At 39.9% G+C, this 12,358-nt stretch overlaps 2 protein-coding genes across 3 annotated transcripts in view; one reads left to right on the top strand and one right to left on the bottom strand.

Moving 5' to 3' along the window:
* The window catches only part of LOC136181106 (NLR family CARD domain-containing protein 3-like), a 494,962-nt gene that overhangs the window by 133,997 nt on the left and 348,607 nt on the right, over window positions 1-12,358 (bottom strand). The gene's annotated exons all lie outside the window — the stretch shown is intronic.
* LOC136181091 (NLR family CARD domain-containing protein 3-like) overlaps window positions 1-12,358 on the top strand; it is a 156,058-nt gene that overhangs the window by 94,561 nt on the left and 49,139 nt on the right. The gene's annotated exons all lie outside the window — the stretch shown is intronic.

Raw genomic sequence — 12,358 nt, 5'->3', positions numbered from 1 at the left:
AACATGTTATCATTTTATAATGCCTAATACTAAAATACCTGAAGGTGACTTTGGTCTTTGCATTGTAGCGGGTTTGACAAGGTTTTAATTTTGGGGTGCCAGTCAGAGTCAAGTCTGACAAATAAAAATTAAATGCAAACAAAAAAAATAGTCAACCTGCACAAAACAGGAGCCAAGCAAGAGCAAAAAACAATCAAGCAAAACAACAATGGGATTTCAAATATATATATTATCACAGGCATCAACCACACTGCAACAAAATGAATGTGAGCACTGTGTGTGCGTGTTTCACAGTCTGTGTTTGTAACTCAAAGTTCAGTCCCTTCCGGCAAAAGTCCGCTCCGGTAACCCACAACCCACAGTTCAGTTCAATGTTCAAACTACAAAACAAAAACTCCGCTCCGGGTTTTACCGCGGGCCTCGAAAACAAATAAGGAAACAAAGTGAAAAGAAAACCAGCGTCTCTCTTCGCGGAGCAACAATCAAAAGACAAAGAAACAAAAGACACAGCAGGTACTCACGGTACCCAAGTTTTTAAGTCAGTCAGTAGTCAAGAGTCAGAGTTGGGCTTTTCTCCTCTGGCATCTCCTGACTCCAGGGAACAGCTGATCCACCAGGAACAGGGAAATAAACAAATCCAACAGGTAGCCGGGCCTGACAGCAACGGACCTCCAGCGACCAAGATTTTAACAAACGGCCATACACGAACTTTCAAACACGCTCTATGCCGAGGTAACCTTCTCCTTCACTGACTTTTTTCCAATGACTGTCCGCCTCGATCACCGGTGACTTGCATCTCTCTCTCTCTCTCTCTCTCTCTCTCTCTCTAATAACCTGTGAAGTGTCTGATGTAACCAGGACAGAGGTAATATAAGTTTACAATGGGCGCATCAGGAGTATCTGAAGGAGATTTAGGAGCCCTCTCAGTGGAATGTATACAATGGGGCCCCTGTATCCAGAGAGTTGCCCAGGGACTTCTGGACAAGAGATTGTATCTGTGACCTGTGTTGTCCTTTGAGTTTATGACATACATATGACATACATATGACTAAGACAGAAACCCCTGCAGTTGTATGAAGAGGGGTGTCCTGAAAACAAACAGATGTCCCTATGTTGTTCTCCTGTGAGGTGTGTCCATAAATACCAGAGTTTCTGTGTGTAAGGGGAGAGATCACTTTTGGCTGTGTCTCTCCCAGGTCGAACCATGGCGAGCCTGGCGATGCTGTAACTTGTTTGTCAATAAAATGATCATTATGTAAGCAAGTCAGTGTCAACGGAGAATTTCTTCATCATCAAACATGTCAACAACAAAGGAAATCCACATCAATTTTGGCGTCACGGAACAGGATCAGTTGGGGCCTTCTGCAGGGGACCACAGCTTGTTTATTATTTCCATCACTTCGTAAGTGTTTCTTTCTTTTTTTTCTGCATATATTGCGGAGCTGTTTCTGTCGTCTACCGGCAATTTTGGCCGCACTGTCAAAGAACTGAAGTGCAATGATGTGTTGATGTTGGAGTAATTCTCTGTCTAAATTGGGGTTTATTGAGTTAAAAAGTATGTAATTAAAGGGGAATAAAATAAAGAAGAGATAAATAAGAGAAGAAGAGATAAAAAGTTGAAAGGTAATGATAGCATAAGCGCAACTAGTAACGAGACCAGTTAGCTAAAAAACTATGCAAGTTTAACAAGGACAGGGCCCGTATCCTCTTAACAGTAAGTCATGTGTAAATTAGACACTGAAGTGAAAGTTGGCTTTAAGAAGTAGTCAAATTTGAGTAAAAATAAAACAAAGGGGATCCCTGGCCAGGGTATTTGAATAGATGATAAACGTATAATGTAGGGAAATAAAAGAGAAGAAATAAAGATGAGAAGTTTAAAGATGAGAAGTAAAAAGATGAAAAGTGAAGATAAGAAATAAAGATAAGAGTTTTGAGAAAAGTGGGAAAAAGCGCTAAGTAAAGGAAAAAGTGTGCATTGAAGCATGCAGTGTGAAGTAGTTTGTTAAAAGACAATTTGTTAAAAGTTTGGCCAAAGTAAAAAATTTTGATAGAGGAAAATTATAAATGAGTCGACTTCAAAATTTGAACTGAAGTGTGTGTGGCTGTTGAAGGGCTCTGTCTCTGTCTGTGTCTTGTCTCTTGTGTTGTGATTTGGATGTGTTTGAGAGGTCTGTGTGGTGTGAAGATGTGTATTTGATCCGGAAATGTTCTTGTATATGTGTGATTGATAAATAGAATAGATGTATTATTAAATAGGCATATGTAGCAGGTGATTGGTTAAAAGGCGATTTAGTAACTTATAAGAGGGGACATTTTTGCTTCATCAGTGTTAAAAACATATGAGCCCTTTGTCTAAGGGGACGTTTATATATCCGATTTGATAAAAAAATATGAGCCTTTGTTTCAGAGGACTTTTACTTATCTGATCTTCATCAGTGATAAAAATCTATGAGCCCCTCAGAGGATGTTTGTTTAATCTGATAAATACACATGAGCCTAATAAAGGACGTTTATACATAGCATAAGTGTATATAGTATCTGTTTTTAACAGAAGTGGAGAGACCAGCGAGGATAGTCTGTACCCATTCAGGTAGCAAGATTTGAGAAAAGAACAGAAAAATTCCTGATAAAGTTTAGAACTGCCGGCTGATTGGAGTGTGAACTTCTCTTTCTGTCTGTTTGAGCGTATGTGTGTGACCACATTATGCTGCGAATTTTGTCTGTTCAAAAGAACATATAGTTTGGTTTAAAATAGGTGAAGATGTCTAGAAACCAGATTCAAAACGGTTCTTTGTGATGCCGTTATATTGAAAAACTGCAAAGGGGACTTCTGCTACATCGTAAAGTTATGGGAGTAAATACATACAGCTAAAATAACAACCAAGAGGAGAAAATGTTACACTTATGCTGTTTTGTGAGGTGGATCTATCTTAAAAACCTCTGTTTGGGTGACTTACTCTCTTTCAGAAGGATGCTACATGCAGCATGTTTCCATGTGTGAGCTCTGAGCTCTGACTCAGTGATGAGTGACAGGAGGATTAAATGCAAATGTAACTTTACTGTGCTTCAACTGTAATCAAATAGATATGATTGGCTTAGTTGTCACTTAATAAATCTTACTTGACCAATAAGTCTTTTTAATGACTCCACTAGTAAAAAGTGTACATTTTAGTGAAAGTAGGGGTGTCACAACACCCACGGGTGAGATGCGCTTGTCTGTGCATTAAATGCACTAGGTTTGGACCATAGGGTTTGGAGACGATGTTAGCCCTTTGACAGCCAGGCTAGACTGGAAGCTCTTGAGAAATTAGGAGGCGGTCCAAGAGGTGTTGCCTCAATTAGAAAGCCAATTAGATTACTCCTTTTGATGAGGAGTGGAGAGAGAGCCCTTCCTCCTCTCTCTTCTCTCTGTGGGACACAGAGGGAAGGAAAACACACCCCCAGTAGGGAGACAGCCTTTGCAATAGATAAAAAAAAAAATAGATAAAGATTACAGATAATGTGTGCATATTTCACTGAATTGTTATTGCATTGTGTATATGAATTCAGAGTGACCCTTAGACACTCAACTTTTGTTTTGTTTCTTTTTTGTCTTCTCTGTTTTTACTATGTTGTGTGAGAACTGGAGGAGATGGATTGTGTCTGAACTGGATCAGTCAAAAAGGCAGATGAGGAGATATCTGGCAGTACTTCACAAACACTGGAAGCTTGCGGATGACAGCATGTAGGGATCCTGAATCCAGCTTGATCAAGGCCAGTGTGGTTTTATCCACAAACTCTTTCAACAAACACCTGAACTTTTCTATCTGTGTATACATTTTTTATAGTCAACATCTTTGATACATGCTTAGTCTGTTTTCGCATAGAGGCTTACATTGTTTCTTCTATGTATCACATTACAATTATATAGGAGGAATTCTTGGCAACAGACTGACTAATTGAAGCATTGGGTCAATAATGGAGTATTTTTGATTTGATTGATCATTTATGGAAAAGTTGATTTGATTCAAATACGGTTGAGTGCTGTGAATGCTGGTTTCATTGTCTGAGTATGGTCTAGCTTGACCTAGGCTATTTTGAGATGAAACATTGACATTATTTCCATAATTTTAAGATAAATAAGTGTGATTAGATGCACTAGGTGATAAAGAAGTGCTTTTGCTTTCATAGTAAGAAGGCTTAGGTCTCCTTTGGGGTTGGCAAATTCATTCACTTTCAAGTGTGGTAACAGTACTTTCTAAATAGTTTGACTAGTTTCAGTTTGACTTATAATACGAGGAACTAAGAGGGTCATTGTAATGTCAAAGATGGACACCAAAATTACAAAATCAATCACTTCTGTTGATGTAGTACAGAAGACTAATCCTCTTGTTAAAGATATTCCAAAAATATCAAGAAAAATGGAATAAGCGTTGTTCTGACATTGACCAGCCTTGGCCAGTAGAGGGGACTTTGAACCCGGATGTGATCAAAACAATACAGGTGCTTGTGTCTACATATAAGGTAAATCAGATGAAAGGCAAAAAGGGGAAATAGACGTATGGAGAAAAGACAAACTGAACTTGGCATTCTGCAGTTGAAAATGAGGGACAGAAATTGTTAGAAGCTGCAAGAGAAAAAAGGAACAGAAGTATGCAAGAAATAAAGAAAAATGATAAGGAAGCAGGAAAGTTAATGGAGAAGGTTAACACACCCTTCTCACATACTGCCTTAGTAAAGAAGCGCCCGCCTTATGAGAAGGAAGTGAAGTTTACTGATGTTTATCCTCAGCTCCCAGTGATTAGACAGGAGGGCAACTATCACGTCACAGATGAGAGTGATAGTGATGGAGACTCAGAGAGAGAAGGTCCTACATATCTTCACCAGCTAGCAGCCGATGCAGGGGTGGAAGATGATGGATGCAGGATTTTAAAAGAGATTGAGAGGACTATAAATAGATGCCTTGTGAACATAAGTGAATCTACCAGTCCAGAAGAAACAGGACCAGGAGACTCTTAGAAAACTTAACCAACTACAGCTGGTGGATAATAAGAAGGAGATGAAACAAGCTGTGATTATGCAAAGTCAGCATTAACCAAATCAATTACCACCACAGCCGCAGCATGACCAGATCCAGTTTCAGCTATCTCAGCTGTTATCCATGATCCCCACTGCACCTTTTCCACAGTCAGTTTTTGACCAACCACAGATAGGAAGTTTAGAAAGAACAGAGGAAGTTTAGAGGAGGTTTCAGAGGAGTATAGAGAGATGTTGAGGTTGGAGACGACTTTTCAGTTGTTTACAGGAAAGGTCAAGGAGTTAGATTTATGTTGAAGGAATTGTAAGGTAGAATAGTGAAGGTTCAGGAAGTAGAGAGATAAGTGAATGCTCAGTGAAGGAAATTGTTAGACCTGCTAGGTCTGATGATTTAGAAAGCACATGGGTTAGCCCATGGTGCAAGGGGGGAGTTAGGAGAAAGATTAAGAGAAAGTATGGTTTTTGGGTACTGTATTTGCTTGAGCAGATTGATTATGTCATAAGCAGGTGTACTATTTGTCTAAAAAACAATGTTAGGACGCCAATAAGTCCTATATGTTACTTGTTGTGGATAGATTTTCAAGATGGGTTGAGGCCTGTCCAACCAAGCGGAAAGATGCTCAGTCTGCTGCCAAGTTTTCAAGTTTTTGTGTCGTGAGGTTATAAGCAGGTGGGGACTCCCAGATCGCATATCCTCAGATAATGGGAAAGAGTTTGTGAATAAAACAGTAGGACTAATTCTGCAAAAATTGGGAATTAAACAACGTCTAGGAGCTGTTTATCATCCGCAAAGCCAAGGTGCTTGTGAAAAAATGAATGGTGTGTTAAAAACCGCATTGTTAAAATCTGCCAACACACAGGTTTGAATTGGGTGGAAGCGCTTCCACTGGCGTTAATGGTGTGTCGTTCAAATGGGCTCCGTGATTTGCGCATGACACCCCATGAGTTGGCAATGGGCAGACGGATGCCGACACCTTGTTTGCGTACAAGTGGCAAGGGTCCAAGTTTAGCCCTTTTAGAAGATGAAATGCGAGTGTATGTTAATTACATGGCTGCTTTACATAAGAGAATATACACATATGTCTCTGACAGGCAAAAACGAGAGGAGGTGCAACAGAGACTCGATGAGCAAAAGACGAATGCAGTGCAACCTGGAGACAAGGTATTCGTGAAGGTGTTTAGGAGGAAGTGGTTTAATGAACGCTGCGAAGGACCATTTGAAGTAGTCCGCAGTACGGGAACTGCAGTCCAGGTTAAAGGGTCTCCTACCTGGTATCATTTATCACATTGTGTTAAAGCGCCAACAGAAGAGCTTCCACGATCACAGAACCGAGATGTTGAAAGCGCAAGAGAGCCAACAGAAGCTGCAGAAGCAGCAGAGGTTCATGCAGACCCCCAAGGTCAAGATCCGGAAGAAGGGATTGACCATGTTGGGGCTATGCATGATGATTTTGATTACACTTTTGATGATGTCAGGGATGACTTGTCAGTCCATGAGCAAGAAAGACGATTTGGTGACATTGATTTACAACATGTCCCAGAAACAACAGAGTCTATTTCTCAAGAGCATGAGTCAAAGACTCCAGAGGGCTGTGATGCCTCTACAGGAAAATCCACAGACCCAGTTGGGCCAAGGAGTCCAAGGCCAACCCGAAGAAAGGTTAGACCAAAACGTTACGAGGACTAGAGTAGAAGTGACTTTGGGAAAGTCAGTTCAGCTCCCATGTCAGCGTACAAAGGAAAATAATGGGAAAGGGAAATTCCGAGTCAAGTGGGAAGATAGCCATGGTAAGGTTATTGATTTATTGGGGACATCACCAGTAGAAAAGTATGTGTTGCTTAATGATCGAAGAAGGGCAAAGATTAAGGGAGACTGTAGTCTTTATTTACGTAGATCTCAGATTGAAGATCAAGGTGACTATAAGTGTACATATTATGACCCAAAATTAGTAAATATGGGAGAGCATAGTGCCCAATTGGGGTTAGGTTACAGAAACAGTATTGTGACTTTAGTGGTACTAAATGAAACTAGAATTGCAAAACCCCTGGTTGTTGAAGTAGGAAAACTGTCAACTACCATATCAACTATCCCGCTGATTGAGAAAATAAAGCAGACATCCACCTTTTCAAAACTGAAGGTTACTGACGTCATAGAGATATTGCGTCTAAATACAGCTGAGCCTCAGATGATTTCTACAACTCAAATTCCTGTAAACATTGTGATTAAAGCTACGTTAGGGAATTCAGCACGCCTTCCATGTAAATGTGGAAAATGGAATAATGATGGTAATAATTCCCCTAATTGGGAAAAATGCTCGTGGTGAAGAAATAGTGCTAACAGGACCTGAAATTAATAGTGTGCCTCATGATCAAAGAAAGTATATTTTGTATAGTCACATAAGGTTGTTTAGGGTTGTAGACGACTGTACACTTGTCCTAATCAATGTAACAGGGGAAGATCAGGGAGAATATACATGCACTTATTTGGATCCAGAGTTTAAATTTGTACCATATCACAATTATTGGGTAAAAGGGTATAGAACTCGTAAGATAATGCTTGTGGTAGAAGGCCTAGATCCTATTGAAGTAGTTACGGTGGCTAAAGAGGTTCAAAAGCAACTAGTCACTCCAAGGGTGACTGATGAACAGATGATGTCTACTACTGTAGCTCAGAGAATAACTAGTAGTATTAACGTATCAACTTTGGTTACTACTCTAGCTGCGAGTAATTTTACAAGTGAGGTTGTAAAGATGGGATCTACTATCAACGAAACAATGATGAGTTCTTCGGTGTCTACAGAGTCTGGAGGTATGATGTTGACATCTGTTGCTACATCTACATTAGTTAAGGCAGCTGAAACAATTCAGATGACTATGTCGAATCTGATTGGTGATTTTGTAAATGCTGACGGGACATCAGAAGTCATGACTGAAAATCTTCATGCATTAGAGAAGCGTGAAACCCAATGGAAAGCTTATGGGTTTGATTCCTCGGTGTTGCAAATTGCAGACCCGTGGGCAAGTAGAAATATGTGGTACCAACAGTTGACTCACTCTGTTAGATTGGCTAGTAATTTGAGTGGTCCGTGTGTCGTGAGAGTTCCAGCACCAGGCACATGGCCTTCAATTCTAGAGACGGTACCAGAACCTTTAACTTCTAAATGTCAAAATTATGCGCTATCGTGGTTGGTATTTAAGCAACAAGCACCAAAGGATTATTGAATGGCCGTGTCTGTGCATCTATTTACACCTCAACGGAATTGTGCTTGGTTGAAGAAGTTATCATATATAAATCTCCTTGATCAGTATGAAGATATTACGACAGCAGTCCCTGATCCTATGGAAGTGACACCTGTGAAGGTTAAATCTTGTTTTTGTTCAAATGGTACTCATGGTGGAGATGGTATGTTTATGGGAATATCAGAATGTGATAACTATATGATGCAATTTGGACGACGTGATCAAAGGGCTATTGATGACATATATACAGTGACCTTTCATGCACCACATCGCCGACTGAGTAAAACTCTAAGTGTAAAGAATCAAACTTTACCGGGTAATTTTACCATAGGAACATTTAAAGATATCTGGTGGATTTGTGGCAATAAGGCATACTTATTTTTACCTTATGGTTGGATTGGATGTTGTTATATGGCACAGTTGAAACTTCCGTATGATGTTTTTGTTATTCAGAAGGGAAAAGGGTCTGATGAGGATAACTCTACGACAATCTCTAGCAGTAGAAAGAAAAGAGATTTGGCACAATTTCACAACTTGGAGTCTTATCATTGGAGGATAAGTTTGGGAGAGAAATGGGGAATAGGATTGTTTCCATGGTATGGTGTTATATACTTAGCTGATCATATTGATAATATTACATATACCCTGCAAGGTTTTGCAAACGAGACCATAAAAGGTTTTGAATATTTGTCGAATACTCAGAGGAGTCATCGATTGACGTTGCTGAAACATGACATGGCTTTTGATTACATTTTGGCCAAACAAGGTGGCCTCTGTGTAGCTTTGAATCTAACTGGAGAAGCCTGTTATACTTTGATTCCTGATGCTACTGACAATATGACTAGTGTCATAGATGCTTTGAAACTAATTAGGAATTCATTTGGTCCATCAGAAGGAGCAGGATGGTCTGTGAATGTTTGGATGCAATAACAATTAGGACCAATAGGATCTATAGTGTTTCAGATTCTTGCCGCTACTGAGTGGTAATGACCTAAGTGAAGGTGAGGAGGTCATAGAGATTGGAGAGAAATATCATTTTTGAATATCTGAATTCAACATTGACTCACTATTATTTTGAACTGGAAGTGAATTGATAAAAGGGGGGAATTGAATATTTTAATCATGTATATTAATCATGTATATGTTAATCATGTAGTGGAATAATGTGAAAGTATGATACAAAAATGATTATCTTTGATGTTTTGTATGTACAAAGATACTGGCTGTTGATTTTTCTTCCTAGGATGATATTTGGGAGACCAATGTGAGGGTGGCTGATTGTCCAGAGATCCTTCCAGATTAATGGAGTTGAAACAACCAAACTTAAGAAAATGGAGGATGGAAATGGACAACGGAAACCTGAATGAAGACATCATGATGAGGGGTTTCGATTGAAAAATCATTGAGGGTTTATTACAATGTAACTTGTATTATTGATGAATATTTTTGTATGTTTTACTTTATAGTAGATATTTTTAGCAAGACATATTTTTCTGGAACTGTATGAGATGCATATATTGGGACCTCAGGTGTTTTCTTTCTTTATCGATCCTTAGGGAAAGTGGTGTTAGGTAGGGAGAGGTCCATTGGAAGGTGCGATGGGTCGACCAGCCTGACTTTGGACAATTTTTAGATTTTATTTCTGAGGTTTTAAATGTGTGTATTTATATATCATCCTGAAAAGTTTTCATAACCCTTTTCTTTTTAATTGGTTTGGATTACTATAAGTGGTTGCCTGGGGTAGAGGAACCGTGAGAGAGTTTTCCTGTCTAGATTGTTTGATGGATAATAAAGAAAGATAGCTGCCTGATGGGTTTTTCGCTCTCACACTCCACAAATAAATTTTACTATATTACTAAGGTTAAGCATGGACAGAAGTGATTCGTATGAGGGTAATTAACATCATAATTGTATAATTTATCTCGTTTGCGAGACTATAGTCTCGCTAGGGGGGACTATGAAGTGTCTGATGTAACCAGGACAGAGGTAATATAAGTTTACAATGGGCGCATCAGGAGTATCTGAAGGAGATTTAGGAGCCCTCTCAGTGGAATGTATACAATGGGGCCCCTGTATCCAGAGAGTTGCCCAGGGACTTCTGGACAAGAGATTGTATCTGTGACCTGTGTTGTCCTTTGAGTTTATGACATACATATGACATACATATGACTAAGACAGAAACCCCTGCAGTTGTATGAAGAGGGGTGTCCTGAAAACAAACAGATGTCCCTATGTTGTTCTCCTGTGAGGTGTGTCCATAAATACCAGAGTTTCTGTGTGTAAGGGGAGAGATCACTTTTGGCTGTGTCTCTCCCAGGTCGAACCATGGCGAGCCTGACGATGCTGTAACTTGTTTGTCAATAAAATGATCATTATGTAAGCAAGTCAGTGTCAACGGAGAATTTCTTCATCATCAAACATGTCAACAACAAGGAAATCCACATCACCTGTGTCAAAGTTTCTATGACCTTGAACAGCAATATTACGAAATAATATAATAATCTCAAACAAAACATAATTATTGATGTTTTCTTCTGTAATGTGGAACATTTAAATAGAGGTGGCTGGGTTACTGTCCGAGGGAAGCATAGTCGAGAATTGAAGCACACGGTTCCCCACCAACCACTTCACGTTTCAAACTAATTTTCCCCACTCAGCGACACACCGGCTGAGAATAAAACTCTGATTATTGGAGACTCCATAGTCCGAAACGTGAAGCTAGTGAAGGCATAGTTAGGTGTATACCCGGGGCCAGAGCGGGCGACAACCGGAACTTTTCCTGTGTTAAATCAGCAGATTCTTCATCTAATCTTACTTTCAAACTCTTAACCATGAGTTTGTTAAGGTGCTGTCCAACCCGACTACTACACTGAGCATGCGCCTGTTCCGCGCGGTTCCCTCCGCCCTTCTGCTGTCTTTTCTTCTGTGTTTCTTTGTTTTTGTCCCTCCCCTCGGCCTCTGATTGGACGAGGCGGCTCTGTTCTTGCTCCGCATTGAGCAGACAAACTGTCCATCAAATAAACAAAGCTTCACAGGAGCAGATAATCTGTCATTAGTCTCCCCAAGGCAGAAAGTTAACTCATTCTATAAACAAAAAACCAAGAGTATTGATAAAAACACAACAATCAATAAAACCAAATCACAAATATCACATATTTATTTATTTTATTCAAACACAGCATGAATAAAACCCAAAATATAAAAACCTGCGTAAAAGAATGTGCAGTTTATGAATCATAAAAGCAACACTTCTGCCTTGTGACACATGCAGTCAGTATTTCAGCAATCCTAGTAACCTCTCTCTGCTGCAGACGGCCTCTTCTCAGTATCCAATCACTTTCTTGTACTTGAGGGCATCTTACTCCAGCATACGTTGAAACTACTTTCTTCTCTGGTGCCGTAGGTGAGGCTATGAATGAAGCTGGGCTCACTGTAGCAGAGGTGTGTGGTGGGCAGCTGGTGACTTATCATCAATGTCGCTCATTAATGATTCTTCTCTTGAATCTTCAATGTGGTAACTAAGTGAGGAGGAATCCTCCTCTACTCTCATCAGTAACAGTGAGCCGTAATAACTGTTGTAGCCACTTTGATGTGTGTTATTGTGTGGCTGGGTGGTAAGTTATGTAAATGTTGTCTGCTGCTACGTCACCTGCGCACCTGGGCACATGTGGTAATTAGTACAGCCACAGGTAGGGAGAAAAGGGAGACACAGGTGAAGGGGGATAGGGAATTAGTGAAAGCCACACTGTTTTTCAACCGTGGGAGTGTGAAGATGTCTGGATCCTAGTCTTTGTTTATGTTTGCGAGCTCGTTTTGTCTATACACCCGTCTTTTTGTTGGTGTTCTTTAAGATCGTTGAAATAAAACTTTCAAATATAATCAACGGTGGACTTTCCCTTTTTTACACACCATGAGTTGGAAATGACTTTGGATTCCCTCAAGTGGCATTTTTTGTTGTTACACTGCCACTAGAATAACAGGAGGAAGCGTGGAGTTCAACAGGTGGACATCTTTATTCACCTCGTTGTTGTTGTTGTTGTTGTTGTTGTTGTTGTTGTTGTTGTTGTTGTTGTTGGGGGCTGCTACAATGAAACTCAACCCC

Source organism: Labrus bergylta, chromosome 2, assembly GCF_963930695.1.
Source record: "Labrus bergylta chromosome 2, fLabBer1.1, whole genome shotgun sequence".
Classification (NCBI taxonomy): Eukaryota; Metazoa; Chordata; class Actinopteri; order Labriformes; family Labridae; genus Labrus; species Labrus bergylta.
The sequence above is the reverse complement of the archived record's forward strand: the minus strand, read 5'-3'. Positions and strand labels throughout refer to the sequence as shown.